Raw genomic sequence first — 17241 nt, 5'->3', positions numbered from 1 at the left:
TTGTTAGTGAGATAACTCTATATTCATTTGTTTAATTCATAATATGGAACAGCACAGTTTTATCTCTTGTGATTTAATTTTATTATCACACTCCAAAACTAAAGCACAACACTAAACTGTCAAAAATGAACTGCAAAGAACTCAAGTGATAAGGGTGAAATTGCAATTTGCACTTTAAAATAAATTATGAGCTATCTAATGAATAGAACTTCATACATGTATATGTATATATAAATACATGGGTATTTGGGTTTATATATGTAGATATATATGTATAATACATGTTATGTAGAGTTTAGAAACCTACAGGTGGCAGTGTCAAACCCTAGCAGAAAGTACAATAATTATTTCCTTCAAGGAGTGGGTGGGGGTGAGGCCTGTCATGAGAAGCAATGGCTTCTTTGACTGAAGGTGCATAATAAGGTCGCTTTCTCCAAAAAGAAAAAACCCATCACTCCCTCTCTCTCCTCCCTATCTTTATATCTATCAAAGTCTATTTCAGAAGAATGTTGTTGTTGTTGCCTTCCCATGCGTGCTTATCGGTTTAGCTTTTCTCTTAAAGCTCAAAAGAGAAAAAGCTATTTCTCTCTCTTTCTCTCTCTCTCTCTCTCTATATATATCTATCTCTCTACATATGTATGTGGGTATCTATGTAGAGAGAAAGTTGTATATATTGACACTCAAGAACACAGCATAATTGTCAAGAAAGGTTTTCTTTGCTGTTCCTATCTATATACATATAATATATATTTGTGTATGTATATATATGTACCAATAAGAGACCTATAATACCTGAAAGAACCCTACCCAATCACACCTTGTTATAACTCATAAAACCCATCTCCCTCACTTGCTATTACCAAGTAGCAAATAGTCCTTTCCACTACTTAAAAACCTACCCTTTACCCCTGCCATTTTTAGCCTCCCTTGTGCCATTTCCATTTATACATGCCGCCCCTTCTGACCCTCTCTCTTTCTCTCTCTCTCTCTTACTATCTCCAGACTTTTGTATGTATTTATGTATGTATATATTGTCTGTAGCCTGACCTCTTTAGACTGGCATAAGAAAAAGAGGACCACAAGATGATAAGGAGAGCTATGGCTAGGTTTTTCTTGGGTTGCTTTCAAGGAATAAGATAAGAGGCAATTATTTCAAAAAATAAAAAATAAAAAGAAGAAGATGATAAAATATGGATTGTTGATCAAGTGGCTTATAATTAGAGGAGCATAAACCCTAAGGCACCCACACAAAAAAAAAAAAAAAAAAAAAAAAAGGTATGGTTGTATTTAGTCTCTTCCTATAAGTGCTTTCATGTCCTTGTTAAATAACTTATTATGCTTTGTCCTAAAAAGTCCATTTGTGCTTGACGATGACCAGAATTCCTTCATTTCTCACATATATACTTTATTCTCTTTTGCTTAATTTTCTAATTTTTAGTAACCGATCATTTTTGGACCGACTTTTATGTGCTGATAAATAAATTTCTTCTCGAACAATCTTAAGAATGTATCCTCCTCCACTGTTACAACATATTCAGAATTTTATTCTTATATGGGTACTACTTTATTCTCTCTTATTTAACTTTAGTGTTGCTTTTCTTCATCAGCTTCAATATATATTGCATGTATATTTCAGTATTACTTCTTTACTGTATAAATTCCATTTTGGTCTCTTTCTTTCTTTTTCTCATATTCAGATTCAATATATTTTGGATAGAACCGTCTCTTAAGGTTAAGGGGAATGAACCATTTCCATATCAAGCAAAGAGTTTTTGTGGCTTCGTGTAAGTACCAAATTCTTTTGTTGTGGTTGGATTTGGTTATTTTTTGCTTTCTTCGTATGTACCACATTGAGATTTTTTGAGGCATTATTTCCCAGCTTGGATTGTCCTTATCTGTTTTATTTCTTTCAATTTTTTGTCCTAAATATTATCAACCTAATAGTGATAAGAAAGAAAGTCCATCTTGCAGCTTGCTTTTCATCTTTTTGCCATGGTATTATCTCTTAGGCTTATGTTTTCCAACTGTTTTTAGGGCCTACGCCAACGATACTAAGCAAATTAAGCTTAATTAATTAGGATTGTAGTTATTATGATATATAAATCACAATGAATCATGATTGAACTTCCAAGCGTCAAAGACGAAATAATATGTTGTAGTTTCACATGCTTCGTTGAGACCTATGGCCTTGTCGTTGAGGGTGTGATTCCAACATTTGAATCTCATGGGTCACAAGTGACAGATAAGTGCCCATGGAAACAACAAGTATGCTTCAACTCAATTTGCTAAGGGGATTCTAGCAATATTGTTTTCAACTCAATTCATAAATTGACTAAGAAGTTAAACATCCATATCTTTTAATAATATAAATAAAGAAAAAAAAATATTATTATAATCGCTCTAATAAAGATGGGAGAAAAAGAGTTATAACACATTAAAAAAGTTAATATTTGTTTTGTTATTCATTAGCATCTACTAATCAATGTCTTGTATTTTCTCACCCTGGTTTTGTTTTTCTTTGTGTTTTCTTGCCATTTAGACCATCTTTTTGTGTGTAAGGCTTGGGCTATGTTACGGGATCTCGATATTTTTCTTTTGCATGAATAATTATGTAATTTTTTTTATAATTAGTCTTCTTTGTTGTTCTTAACTTTTTATAGCATGCAATTCATTAATACAAACCTTGAATGTGTTTGTCTAAGGTGTGGTTATGGCACTTTGGACTGCAAATTCACACGAAATCTAGGTTGAGCTTATATGCAGGCTTACTCATCTTAGATTGAGGTCTATGTTTACAATAAGTTTTCTTGAATGATCGAAGATTCATATCAACAATCAACTTTCATCAGTCTAACCGATGACTATTTTAAGGGTAAGGCAAGTTAATGTGAGTTACTATGGTATTGACAAAAAAAAATATTTAGATATAGTCGAACTAATAGATTGTGATTTTTGATTGGGTGAAGAGTATCCTTTATAGATTTAATTTGCGTTTATGGACATCTTTAGAGGGCTTACTTTAGGGAGATCTTTTGAGCGCCTGAGGTTTGCTATGGTCTCCAGTGTTATTAAGTGGTACAATGTGTTGCTTTTGAATGGCCTACAACGGTTCTAAGTGCATGAAATATCTAGTTTGTTTAAAATCTGGTATAAAGTTCAATGGTATAGAGTATGTTTGAGGTGTTTGATTATTATTTATGTCGTTTCAAATATGATTCATGTGAGTGAAAAGAGTTCATAAAATAATTAAGAAGTTTTAATGGTTATATGTGTTTCCTTCATGTTGAATGGATATTATATACTTATTATTCTCAAGTGTCTTTCCAAAATTATGTTTAAATAAATCTTTGCATTAGTTCTATTAGTTTTTACTTTCCACTTTATGATTTTTGCCTAGCCTATGTACTACTAGAATTATTGTTTTATAATCTTTAATTTTTTATGCATATCGCTCTCAAATATTTTCATTAACTATCTTGCATATTTCTACCATTACATTGGGAAAAAAATTCATAAACATGCTATTATTTCTTTTAGCGATAGTGTCAGCTCTTCATGTGTTTTTATACTCCCACTTTGAGAGTTCCATACTTTAATTGAGTTTTAGCTTTAGGTATCTAGCATGATGTGCACTCAGTAACCTTATCATGAGTTTATTATTGCTCTTTTTTAAGTGAATGGTTCCTATATCTCCCATTGCAAATACAACACTTCTTTGTCATTAACAAGTAACTGGCAACCTAAGATAAGTAGTATGTTTTTTAAAAAAAAAATTCTAACAGAACAAGATAGTTAGTAGATCAACTACGAAAACTAGAAGTTAGTAATACCTTATATTTTATATTGGTGTTGAATATTATTGTTTTGACTTTCTTAAAATCCTTGGTGTCTTTTATCTTCATAAAGGTAAGACACTCTTATTATTCAAATGAGTCTCTCTTTTATATATATATATATTCATATTTGTTTAGCTTTTCATTAGTTCCTCTTATGTCTAAATATTTTACTTACATAAGTTTTTGTCTTATAATTTGTATGTCATTGATTAGTTTTTTTCTTTTAACTCAAATTAGTATGGTCTATTTGAGGTTCATTGTTTTTTTTTTTTGTTATTGTTAATATCCTCGATAAAATGTTATATAATATTAATTTTGAAAAGAATATTGTTGTCAACCAAATTTTCTTTTTCGATCATTAAGTTGATAATTTCGAGTCTCTTATCTATTCTTAAATGTAGCCTTTAAGTTGTGTAATATTCTCTCATTTGCAATTCGTTGATGACATTATAATTTTCTAAAAATTTATACTTGAATAAATTATGAATACTAAAAAAAAATTTAAATGTTTTGCTTATATGTCATAGTTGAACATAAACTTTCTAGAAATTGTATAATTGGGTAAAAGATCTCGGACGAGAAAGATAACGGGTAAGGATTGGCACTCAAAACCTAAATCTCTTCTTGTTTGTTGTTTGGATTGCATATCTAGCTAATTGGGAAAAGATTGATTCCATAGACAAGTTTATAAGTTTATTCTATTTATTCCGTTATATAATTTATATACATATATATTAATTTACTTTCAGTTATTCAATTATTAACCGAACCAATCAAATTTATTTGACAAATTTAATTTTGATTGGCCTATAGATTCGATGAGTTTATATTAATTTTCAAAATCTTTTAATCAAATTGAGCGAATATTTTTCTCTCTAACGTTGTATACTTTTCTTACTTATGCTCTCTTACATTTTTTCTTCAATTTTCTCAATTAAAATATTCTTTTCACTTGATTCCTATTTTATTTTATATACATTATGAGTGAAACTATATTTTTTTGTCATATTTAATTTCTATTTACTACATCTACACAATATATATATATATATATATATATTCTTATTTGTTTCCTTTTGACTGATATTATAATTCTTTTTGTTAATTATTGAAGTAGTTTTTTATAGAATTCAAATGCCTGCCTTGGCCATATTGAGAAAAGATGCATGTCTCCTTCTTATCTCGAATGAAAGGAATCCAAGAGGCTTGTCAATTCCACAAGTATACCCATTTTTAATTAGATTTCCCATCAAGCTTTTTTCTTTTTTTAAATATATATATATATATATATATTTAATTTTAACCATATTTTTATTTTTCAAAGTAAATTATAACCATATATTTATTTATTTTTTCTTTTTCTTTTTTGAGGTGACACCATATACATATACATACATTTATATATATACACACACACACACTAATTTTTTGTAATTGCTAAATTTGGGAGGGACCCAAGGCCATTATTCCATGCTCCATCTAATTAAAAGTCCCTAGCAATGGATGCCAATAGAACATCCACATAAATTAACAAACATGTACTAGAAAGACTCTCCGGGGTCGTCGTTTTGTGTTTGCAATACATTCAAAACGACAGCAACTTTTTTGCATCATCATTTCATTATGTCCCAGATATTTAACCACATACATATCTTCAACAGTACGTCACATGCCCCTTTGCTAAAGTACCCAATGATAACATACATATTATATATTACTTTTTTTTTTTTCAATAAAATATATGCATATCAATTATAATATAACTTTTTATATGTATATATAAATTTAAAAACATATAAATAACATTTAAGAAATGGGAAAATAATATGTAATTCTCTTGAACGCGAATTACATATATATATGTATATATATATATACATATATTAAAAGGTATCATTTCTGCCTAACAAATTGGCGGCTAATGGGAGCGCTCAAGAAAGACATATGGTCCATTTCCTTGCATTGTCTTTTCCTTTGTTCTTTCCTTGTGATGCAGTGATACTCATGGAATATACACATATATATATATATGTATGTTAATGTAACATATATGTTTTATATATACATATATGTTTATATACGCATATATATATATATATCTGTATATGTAGGACAAGTAATTCTAAGATAGGAACAACACTGTCAATAAGCATACTACTTGAAGAAGGTGTTCATTAAAGATTCAATGTCGTCTAGTGTGTGCATTTTTGTGTGTGTGTGTGTGTGTGTGTATATATATATATACATTCACTGATTCCATGGAACAAACCTACACCACCCAAAAACAAATTATGCATATTTTTTTGCTTAGGAGATTTAAACATCATTCTTGGAAGTATGTAAATAAAAATATAGTACAGTTTTGGTTTCTATATGTAATGTATGCTAATATTATAATATCGTACACGAGTGTCCAACAAGGCTTCAGAATAGTACAATACAAACAGACATATATGTATACATAAATAATATTTTTACAGGAGTAAATAAAATTAGAAGAGCTACCTTTTTAGCATGTACACATCTTGTAAGAAAATTATTTATTTATTTATTTATTTAAAAAAAAAACTTACATTTATAAAATGGGTAATTTTTATAATTATAATAAATATTATCTTATTATTTTAATTTAGATAATTATAATCTTATTTGAATAATTAAATTTTAATGGAAAAAACGTGAGTGTAATTAATAATCATAATTGGAAGAACATTTAAAGCTTTAATCTCATATTATATAAAAATTAGCCGTTGACCAAGTCTTGATAGATTTTTACAGTGGCTTGGTGTTATTTTGTTATTAAAAAATAAATAAATAAATGCTCCTTCCACAAGTTGTGATGATCACGGGGTAAAAAGTCTTCGAGTAGGGTACACTATTTTGTAAGGTACTTGAGCACATACATACATAGGGGGAGGGGTACCTTTCAATGGTTTTCACTTCAAAGTACAATTTTTTTTTTTATTTTTTTTGCTAAAATCATAATTTACTTTTTCTACTATTTATTTTAATTTTATATTAAATTAATTTTTATATTTAAAAAAATAATAATTTAATCATTCATTGTTATTAACTGTTAACACTATAGATTAAAGTTAATGATACATTACAATTTATAATTAGTGTAATTAAAAATTAAATGTCATGTCGGATATCACATAATATATAATATGATAAAAAAATTGTACATGTATTGTTTCAAATTGATAAAAAAATAAATCAATTATATATACACATACATATATCATATACCATTCGACCGTAATCTGCACCAAAACTAGGTACTCATCAATTGTAATTTGTGTTAGACCATAAATGCTCGAGGTTTATGTGTTGAATTTTTTCAACGTGTGGTCTTAATGTGGACTTTAGTATGTGTATCGAACTGTCAATTTAATGGACTCATTTAAAAAGTGATCAAATATAGTTAAACAATATTGAATCTTTATACATCGGGTTTAAGTATGGGCTTATAATGTGCAAATACTATTTTTATAATATTCTCATTTTATGATGGGTGAAATGGAAATTGCAAAAGTTAGTCGATATAAAATACGGTTATGATCTCCAAGTTAAAAGAGTGTCATTTTATTTTTCTGAAATTTCGTCACTAGAAAAAAGTAGTTTCAAGGCGTCATATTGATTTGGAATATCTTACCATCGGACGTGAACGAATCTTCTGCGATGGATTCAGTTTCGATTCCGATTATATTTTTTTTTAATTCAATATGAGAATGCATGTTTAATTTTTACAGATTTACGGATTGGAAAATAAATATTGTTCTAATAATTGGTATCAGAGCTATTTTTCATATTGAATTTTTTGATAAAGTTTTTTTATTTTTTGTTATATAATTTTGGATTTTAGATTCAAAACTTTAGATTTTGGATTCAAAATTTTAGAGTTTGGATTCGTTTTTTGTTTAGTTAAGCAAATATATATATAAGCAGAAAATTAAGAAATATATATTAAGAAATTAAGTATTGTACATGTATATATATATATATATAGATATGACTTTTTATAACCATTCGGCCAAATTTAGTATGTAAGCAAAAACGAGTGGATGATTAGGAACACCAAAATACACAAAGGATAATTAATTGAATGATGAGGCAGTACTCCCCATGATTTCGATCCAGAGTATGCTCCTATGCACCGATTAAAGCAATGACTATCAGAAACGAAATAATCCTTTATTATTTTAGGCCACCAACTTTTTCACTTTTCTCAGAAAGAAGAATAGGAACGAAAAAAAGAGATTTTTTTTTTTTATTTTAGTCTTTCTTACATATATTTCGAGAAATCAAATTTGTGTCATAAGCCATGAACTAATAGAATGTTTAATTCTTTTTCGTAATCAAAAACAATGAGCTGAAATACTTATCGATATTTCTACAATGAGTATTTTATTAAAGGATTAAGTTATTAATTAACAAATCAAAATGAAACTTTTAAAAGGATGAGATGAATTCAAAAGCACTTTTTTATTATAATTATAGTAGACAGAATTTCATTGGTATAATTAGGGATCTTTCTATAAATTTTAATTCCATATATTCTACAACCGTATCAAGATAAATAATACTAATCCGGTCCTTAGATTTATTTGTGGCCCTCGAGGAGCCGTATGAGGCTAAAACCCCATGTACGATTTTGTAATAGCGATGGTAATAATGATGTTATCACCGACTATGATTATCTAACAGTTCAAGTACAGTTGATATAATTGAGGCGAAGTCAAAATATGGTTTTTGGAGGTGGAATTTATGGCGACAACCCATATGATTTATCATTTTTCTAATTTCCTCCCTAGTAGAATGTGAGAGGTTACCTTTTAATTTACCATAAGCAGAAGAAGAATTAGTAGCATGTTATCAAACCGAATATTCAGGTATCAAATTTGGTTTATTTTACGTTGCATCCTATTTAAATCTATTAGTTTCTTCGTTATTTGTAACAATTCTATACTTGGGTGGTTGGAATATTTCTATTCCATACATATTTGTTCCTAAGTTATTTGAAATGGATGGAATCCTTGGAACAACAATCGGTATCTTTATTACATTAGCGAAAACTTTTTTATTCTTGTTCATTTCTATCGCAACAAGATGGACTTTACCTAGGCTAAGAATGGACCAACTATAAAATCTTGGATGGAAATTTATTTTACCTATTTCTCTGGGCAAATCTATTATTAACAACTTCGTCCCAACTCCTTTCACTCTAAAGCAAAAAGTAATATGACATTGATAACTTGGTTCAAACAAGAGAAAGAAACAAAGATAAAATTATTTTATTTATAGATATTTACGATATGTTCCCTATGGTAACTGGGTTCATGAATTATGGTCAACAAACAATACGAGCCACAAGGTACATTGGGCAGGGTTTCATAATTACCTTATCCCACACAAATCGTTTACATGTAAGTTTACCTGTAACTATTCAATATCCTTATGAAAATTTAATAACATCGGAGCGTTTCCGTGGTCGAATCCATTTTGAATTCGGTAAATGCATTGCTTATGAAGTATTTGTTCGGATATGCCCTATAAATCTGCCTGTTGTTGATTGGAAATTTGAAACTGATATTTGAAATAAACGATTGCTTAATTACAGTATTAATTTCAGAATTTGTATATTTTGTGGTAACTATGTTGAGTATTGTCCAACAAATTGTTTATCAATAATTGAAAAATATGAACTTTCCACTTATGATCGTCACAAATTGAATTATAATCAAATTGCTTTAGGTCGTTTACCAATGTCAGTAATTGACGATTATACAATTCGAACTATTTTGAATTCGCCTCAAAGAAAAAATGGGTTAATCTCTTAATTTCATTAAGGAGTCATTTTAAATTACTAAGGTTCGTTTTTGGTTTAAAAGAAAATAATGAGGTCTTTCTCTTTGCTTGGTCAATAACTAAAAATTCCAACTATAAATTGGTTGAGGAGACTTATGATTTAATTTTTATTGAAAAGTTATTCTATTAATATAATATATCTGTAATGTAATTATTTTGAAATAAATATGTTGAAAATACCCTTTTGAATAAAAAAAAGTGAATAAAAAAAAAAGGAAATAACGGCTAAATTAAATTTAGTTTTATAACATTTAAAAGACAGCAATTACAGATTGCATGAATTTAATTTACTACTTAATTTTCTGTTTAAAATTAAAAGGGTAAGGGTTTTCGGTTTGATGGGTTGTTTATATTTAAGTTTTAAAAATTATAATTATGTGGGCTTGGTCCACAAGAAGAGAAAATGTCCAATCGGCTGGCCCAAAACCCATACTCGTTTAGGACGGGCCAACCCAGTCCAGATTCAACCCAGCCCGAACCCGACGGGTGTTGACCCAACTCGATCAAGGTCAACAGCCAACGTTTGACCGGTCAACGGTCAATGCTTTGAATGATCAACGACCAACGTTTTGATTGATCAACGATCAAACTGACTTTGACCGGTCAACGGTCAACCTAAAAATATATATATATTAAAGGGTTTTTTTTTGTCATTTTATGGTTATTTTTTTTTTAATTCAGTTTAAATTTAGTTTTAATTTTGAATTTTAATATTGGTATGTGCATATACATATTAAAATAACTTAATTTACATATGTCACCAAAGTGACATCTCTTTTAGATAATTTATTTATTTTATAATATAACAGTTGTATGAATATAATTTATGTTAATGTTAATCGACCCAATGAATGTTAATATTTAACATTATTACATTCTATTTTTGTGATAATGAATATGTGACAGTTATTCAATATGATATTTGAACTTTAAATTAGCTCAAATGAATGTTTATTGTTTGATGTGTTTCTACTGTTTGTATTTAATTACTGTTACAGAGTAGCACTTACAAGTTAATATTTTGTCCAAAGATATAGTGTTAATAGAGTGTTTGGTATCTTGATATGGGAATATATCTTTATTTAAAATTTACTATTAAATTTTATAATTTATAATTTTATGTGAGTATTAATTAATTTATTTTTGTATGTTCTCTGTTCAGCTTCCTTTTTTACTGGAAGTATCACTGCAAATGTTATTCCGTCCCGATGTTGAACGACATAAATTTCAAGCAATGAAAGAATAGTGTTCGACTTGTGCTTGGAGTTATGAATCTGGATTGGGCTTTACGGGTTGAACAACCTGATTCGATTACTCTTGACATCACCCTTGAGAAAAAAAAAAGAGTTTGAAAGATGAGATCGGTCAAACTGTATGAGTATGTTGGTTGTGAAATATGTCATTCCAGAGATTTTTTGGGGCATTATGTTCGATGAAATCGCAACAACTATAGATTTCTTTCATTATCTAGAACAACATTTCGCCAAAAGTGATAAGGCCAAAGTATGTACACTTCTATCGACTCTTGTTTCCATAAGGTATAAGGAAAATAGAAACATTAGAGAGCACATAATAGAGATGTCACATGTGCATGCAAAGCTCAAATCATGTAGAGTGGAATTGTTAGAAGAAGTACTTATGTACTTTGTTTTGATTTCTCTTCCACCACAATTTAATCATTTCAATGTGACATACAACTGTCATAAAGAATTCTGGAATCTAAATGAATTCATTTCACATTGTGTTCAAGATGAGAAAATGCTCAAATTTAAGAGGACAGAGAGTGCTCATTTAGCAGTGATCTCAAAGAATAAAAAGAACAAGAAAAATCAAACATGTAAATCTGTTATGGTTCCATTACAACAGAAGAAGCAACAAAAAACTCAAACGAAAAATGTTTGTTTTTTCTGTAAAACTCTGGGACACCAGAAGAAGTAATGCGTTAACTATCATGTGTGGCGCGTAAAGAAATGTATGTTTTTTAGTTTTGTTTGTTCTGAGATTAATTTAACCTTTATACCCACACACACCTGGTGGATAGATTCTAGTGTCACAACTAACATCAGTAAGTCTATGCAAGATTGCCTCCATTGCCGCAAGCCAAGTGGTGGTGTCAGATTCGTTTATGTGGGCGATGGCAAGCCAGTCAAGGTGGAAGCAATTGTCAAATTTATATTGTTATTAAGGACTGGATTTTATTTAGATTTAGAAGAAACTTTTATTGTACTGTCATTTAGACGAAATGGTATTTCTGTTTCTATATTTGACAAATTTAGTTATATTGTTCATTTGAAAATGAAAAATTTAGTATTTTTCTTAATTCAAATTTGGTTGGTTCTAGTTTTTTATCAGTGCATGATAATTTTTATTTGCTTGATACAATTGTTTCTTATAATGAATCCTTACATTTTGGTACCAAAGTTATAAAGAGAAAATTAACCAAGGATGATTGTGCTTCTATATAGCACAAGAGATTAGGTCACATCTCCCAAATGAGAATTGAAAGACTTGTGTCAAACGGAATTCTAGCTCCCCTTGATTTTTCATATTTTGATAGATGAGTTCATTGTATCATGCAAAAATAAACAAATATTAAGAGATTATGTACCAACAGAGTTATGGATGTATTAAAACTTATTTATACATATATTTGTGGATTGTTTTCTACGGTTTCTTGGAATGGTCAGCAATATTTCATAACGTTCTTAAATGATTATTTAAGATATGGCTAGCTATATATCATTCATGAAAAGTCCCAATCTCTAGATGTGTTCAAAAGTTTCAAAGTAGAAGTTGAAAATCAACTCAATAAAAGGATTAAGGCTGCTAGATCTAACCATGTGGTGAATACTATGGTAGATCTTACAGATTAAATGAACAATGTCTATGGCTATTTGCTCGATTCCTAGAGGAATATGGTATCGTCCCATAGTACACCATACCAGGTTTTCCTAGCATGAATGGTATTGCTGAACGGTGAAACAAAATACTTAAGGATATGGTAAAGAGTATGATTAATCATTCTACCTTACCTGAATTACTTTGAGGAGAAGCATTAAAGACTGCAACATATTTACTCAAAAGATTTTCAACTAAAACAACTACAAAGACATCTTATGAGATTTGGATGGGCAAGAAACCTAGTTTGAGACATTTGCACATTTGAAGATGTCCAACTGAGGCCACAGAAAAAGAAACTAGATTTCAAGACTGTTAGTTGTTATTTTGTTGGTTATTCTGAGCGATTCAAGGGTTACAAATTTTATAATTCCACTATTAAGATAATTTTTTAGACGGAAAATGCCCAGTTCTTTGAGGATGTTGAGTTTGCAGGGGGAGAAAGAGTTTGCGATCTTATTTTTAAAGAGAAATAGGTCAATATTCCTATTCTTTCAAGTGCTCTTAACAATAATCAAAATCATGTTCTTATACCAACAATGTCAAAATATCTCTCGTTTCTGTTCACGAAACTATTCCTGAAGCACAAACTTCACACCCTCAAGAACTTATGTCATTAAAAAGATCTACAAGAGAGAGGAGAAGTGCAATACCAAATAATTATATTGTATATATCCAAGAACATGAATTTGACATTGGCACGATGGAAGATGATCTTATCAACTTCCGTAAAGCCATAGAAAGTTCTAACTCTCGCAGGTGGATTAATGTCATGAATGAAGAGATAAAATCGATGAAAGATAATAACGTTTGGGATCTTGTCCCATTGCTTAGGGATGTAAAACTTATTGGTTGCAAATAGATTTAAGACCAAGAGGGATTCGAAAGGAAATGTGGAGAGGTACAAGACTCATCTTGTCACTAAGGGCTTTACACAAAAAGAATAATAAATTAATTATAAAGAGACTTTCTCTACAATTTCGTCAAAAGACTCTTTCAGGACTAATAGTTTTAGTGGCACATTTTGATCTTGAGTTACATCAGATGGATATCAAGACAGCATTTCTCAATTGTGATATTGATGAGCCAATTTATATGGTGCAACCAGAAAATTTTATATCCAGATATGCACAGCAAATGGTTTGTAAACTAAAAAAATTTATCTATGAACTTAAATAGATTTTCCGTCAATAGTACTACAAATTTCATCAAGTTGTCATCTCGTTTAGTTTTGAGATGAATTTAGTGAAAGATTGTGTATACTATAAGTTTAGTGAAAGTAAATATATTTTTTTGATTTTATTTGTCGATGACATACTACTTGCTAGTAGTGATATAGGTTTATTGTACAAAACCGAGAGATTTTTTACAACGAAATTTGATATGAAAGATCTTGGGGATACATTTTTTGTATTAGGGATCTATATATAACTGGATCACTCTCGGGGTATTCTTTGATTATCACATAAGAGCAGTATTGAAAAGGTTCTTAAAATGTTTGGCATGTAGGATTGTAAACTAAGAAATATCCTTGTGTCTAAAGGAGATAAGTTTACTCTAAGTCAATGCCCCAAGAATAATTTAGAGATTACAGAGATGCAAAAAATTTCTTATGCTTCTGTTATAGGGAGTCTTATGTATGCACAGGTTTGTACGTGTCTAGATATTGCGTATATTATTGAGATGTTAAGTAGATATTTAAGCAATCCAAGTATGAATCATTAGAAAACAGTCAAACGTGTCATGTGGTATCTATAGAGAACAAATGATCATATGCTCATATACAAGAGGTTATATTAGTTGGAGATCATTGGTTATTCTGATTCTAATTTTTTCGGATGTCAAGATAACAAAAAATCTATATCATGCTATATTTACTTACTTGCTAGAGGAGCTAATTCCTGAAAGAATGCTAAACAAACACTTATAGCATCTTCTATTATGGCAACAAAGTTTGTAACTTGTTATGAAGCATCCAATTATAAAATATGGCTGCGAAATTTTGTCACTAGGTTGCGTATTATAAATGATATAGAAAGACCATTAAAATTATTTTGTGATAATAAATCTGCAGTTATATATTCCAATAACAACAAAAGTTTGACAAATTCAAAACATTTAGATATTAAGTTTCTTATTGTTAAAGAAAGAGTTCAGAGCAAGCAGATATCGATAGAGTATATTGAAACAAACTCCATGATTGTGGATTTACTCATTAAGGGATTACCACCTAAGGTCTTTCATGAGTACACTGCTCATATGAGTGTTGTATCCCTAAATGATGTGTAGTTTTAGTGGGAATCTTGTACTATAGTTACATTTATTTTATAAGACACGTCATAAAGTATGTACTTTGGTTTAGTTTATAAATATATGGTTTCATTTAAGTTTTTATTTTTTGCATTTATGTTTATATATATTATTATCTCTAAATTTTCATATAATTAATCTCACTAAGGTTAAGGCATAACCAATTAGAAATAGGTATGTTTAGATCACATAACATGTAATTTTCATGCTGCACATTCAAGCTTGATCCATATTGTTCGATTATACTGATATACATGACCATTGATGGATTTAGCTTCATTAACTACAGTAAAGGCTGTTTTGATCCTATGTCTTTATGATTAATGGACGGAATTGTTTGGTGATGCATTCAAGTGTTGATAGCACAATTCTGAGTACTACTACAGTTATTAATGCATAGTTAATGTGTTGCATTAAACTTAAGTGGGAGATTGTTGGATTTTTCTAGCGTGTGGGCTTAATGTAGACCTTAGTATACGTATTAGGTTATCAATTCAATGAACGCGTTTAAAAGTGATCAAATATGGTTAAACAATATTGAGCTTTAATGCATCAGGTTTAAGTATGAATTTTTAATGTGTAAATACTATTTTTTTTTAATATTCTCATTTTATGATGGACTAAATAGAAATTGTAAAAGTTAATCGATATAAAAGATGATTATGGTCCCCGAGTCAAAAGGTTATCATTTTATTTTTCTAAAATTCCGTCACCAGAAAAAACTAGTTTCAATGCGTCATATTGATTCAGAAGATCCTACCATTGGACATGAATAATTTTCTGCAATGAATTCAGGTACGCTTTTGATTATATTTTTCTTTAATTCTGTACGATGATGTATGTTTAATTTTCACAGATTTACGGATTTGAAAAGAAATATTGTTCTAACATTATAAAGAAAAGCTTCTTCAATTACAATGTCAAAAAATTAGGCTCAATTAATTCTTTTTTTTTTGCTTCCGCTTTTCTTAAATTTCTATTTATAGCAAATTGAGTTTGCTAATGCTCACGAAAAAACATAGAGACGTTAGATAAAGGCAAATTAAAAATGAATAAGGAAAGTTTCCAATATCACATAAATCACTTGAAAATCTTGTGTTTGGTTAGTTGGAAACATTTTGAAATTAATGATGTGAAGCAAAACAAGGGAAAGCTTGAAAAATGGTGGAGGGAATTCAAGGGAAAGTTTGAGAAGTGATGTTAGATGATCAACTTGAGGCAGGGCAAAACAAGAACACCGGGGAAGGAGGTACTTGAGAGTAGAGGAAGATTAGCAGTAAATGGTGAGGGGGGTTGTAGAAGGAAATGTGAACTTAAGATAAAAGGAAAAAAAATTAAAAGATCAGAGGAGGGAGATGAGAGTATATAGTAGCCCCCAAGGAAAATAACAAAGGGAAATAACTAAGAATAAAAAAGAGGTCATGTGTGTTTCCCTACAACATGAAATAATGGTCCAAATGCGTATATTTGTAGTCATCTTTTTTATAAACCGATTTGAATGGATTTATATACAATTTATTTGATATCATATTAGATGTCATATAACATATTATATAATATTTAATTTTTAATTAGACTAATAAAATTTTTTTACATATCAATAAATTTAATAAGTAACGTTTAAATTAATAATATTAATAATTAATAATTATGAAAAAGTAAATAAAAAATTTTTAAAGTATAAGGACTCGAGTTAAGTAAAATTGAAGAGACAACTAAATTGAACAAAAGCTTTGACTAAGCTATCCAATAAAAATATAATGATAAGGGTTGTGTTTGTATGTAAGCATGTATATGTTTAGGGATAAACTATGGTACTCCAAGAGTATAATATTATGTCCCCCTACATATTAAAACTTTTAAAATTTATTGTCCAATCTTTATAAATTTTAAGTAAAATATTGAGCAGCCGAAATTTCGAATTACAAAAATTATTTTATTTTGATGTAGAGTTATCTATTTTAATTTTTTAAATATAAAAATAAATTTTAATTTTTTAGTTAATTACAAACTATATACTAAATAATTTATAAATATAAAAATAAAAATAATATATTGATATTAATATGTGATTAATTTTTAATTGATTATAAATTATAATTTATACACTATATAAACTACTAAGCGCCTATTTTTTCTAACACCTTCCATATTCATTTTTAAATTAGTCTAAAAAATTGAAAGTATACTAATTCTTTTATATTTTTATTATAAGTATTTTTAATTCTATATAATTCTTATTCACATACAATTATATATTTTTTATATAATTAAAAAAATTGAATTATATTTTCTACCTAATACATTGTACAAGTCTTAATAAAAC

The sequence above is a fragment of the Carica papaya genome, chromosome 9, assembly GCF_054855325.1.
Source record: "Carica papaya isolate Zhongbai chromosome 9, ASM5485532v1, whole genome shotgun sequence".
NCBI lineage: Eukaryota > Viridiplantae > Streptophyta > Magnoliopsida > Brassicales > Caricaceae > Carica > Carica papaya.
The sequence above is the reverse complement of the archived record's forward strand: the minus strand, read 5'-3'. Positions refer to the sequence as shown.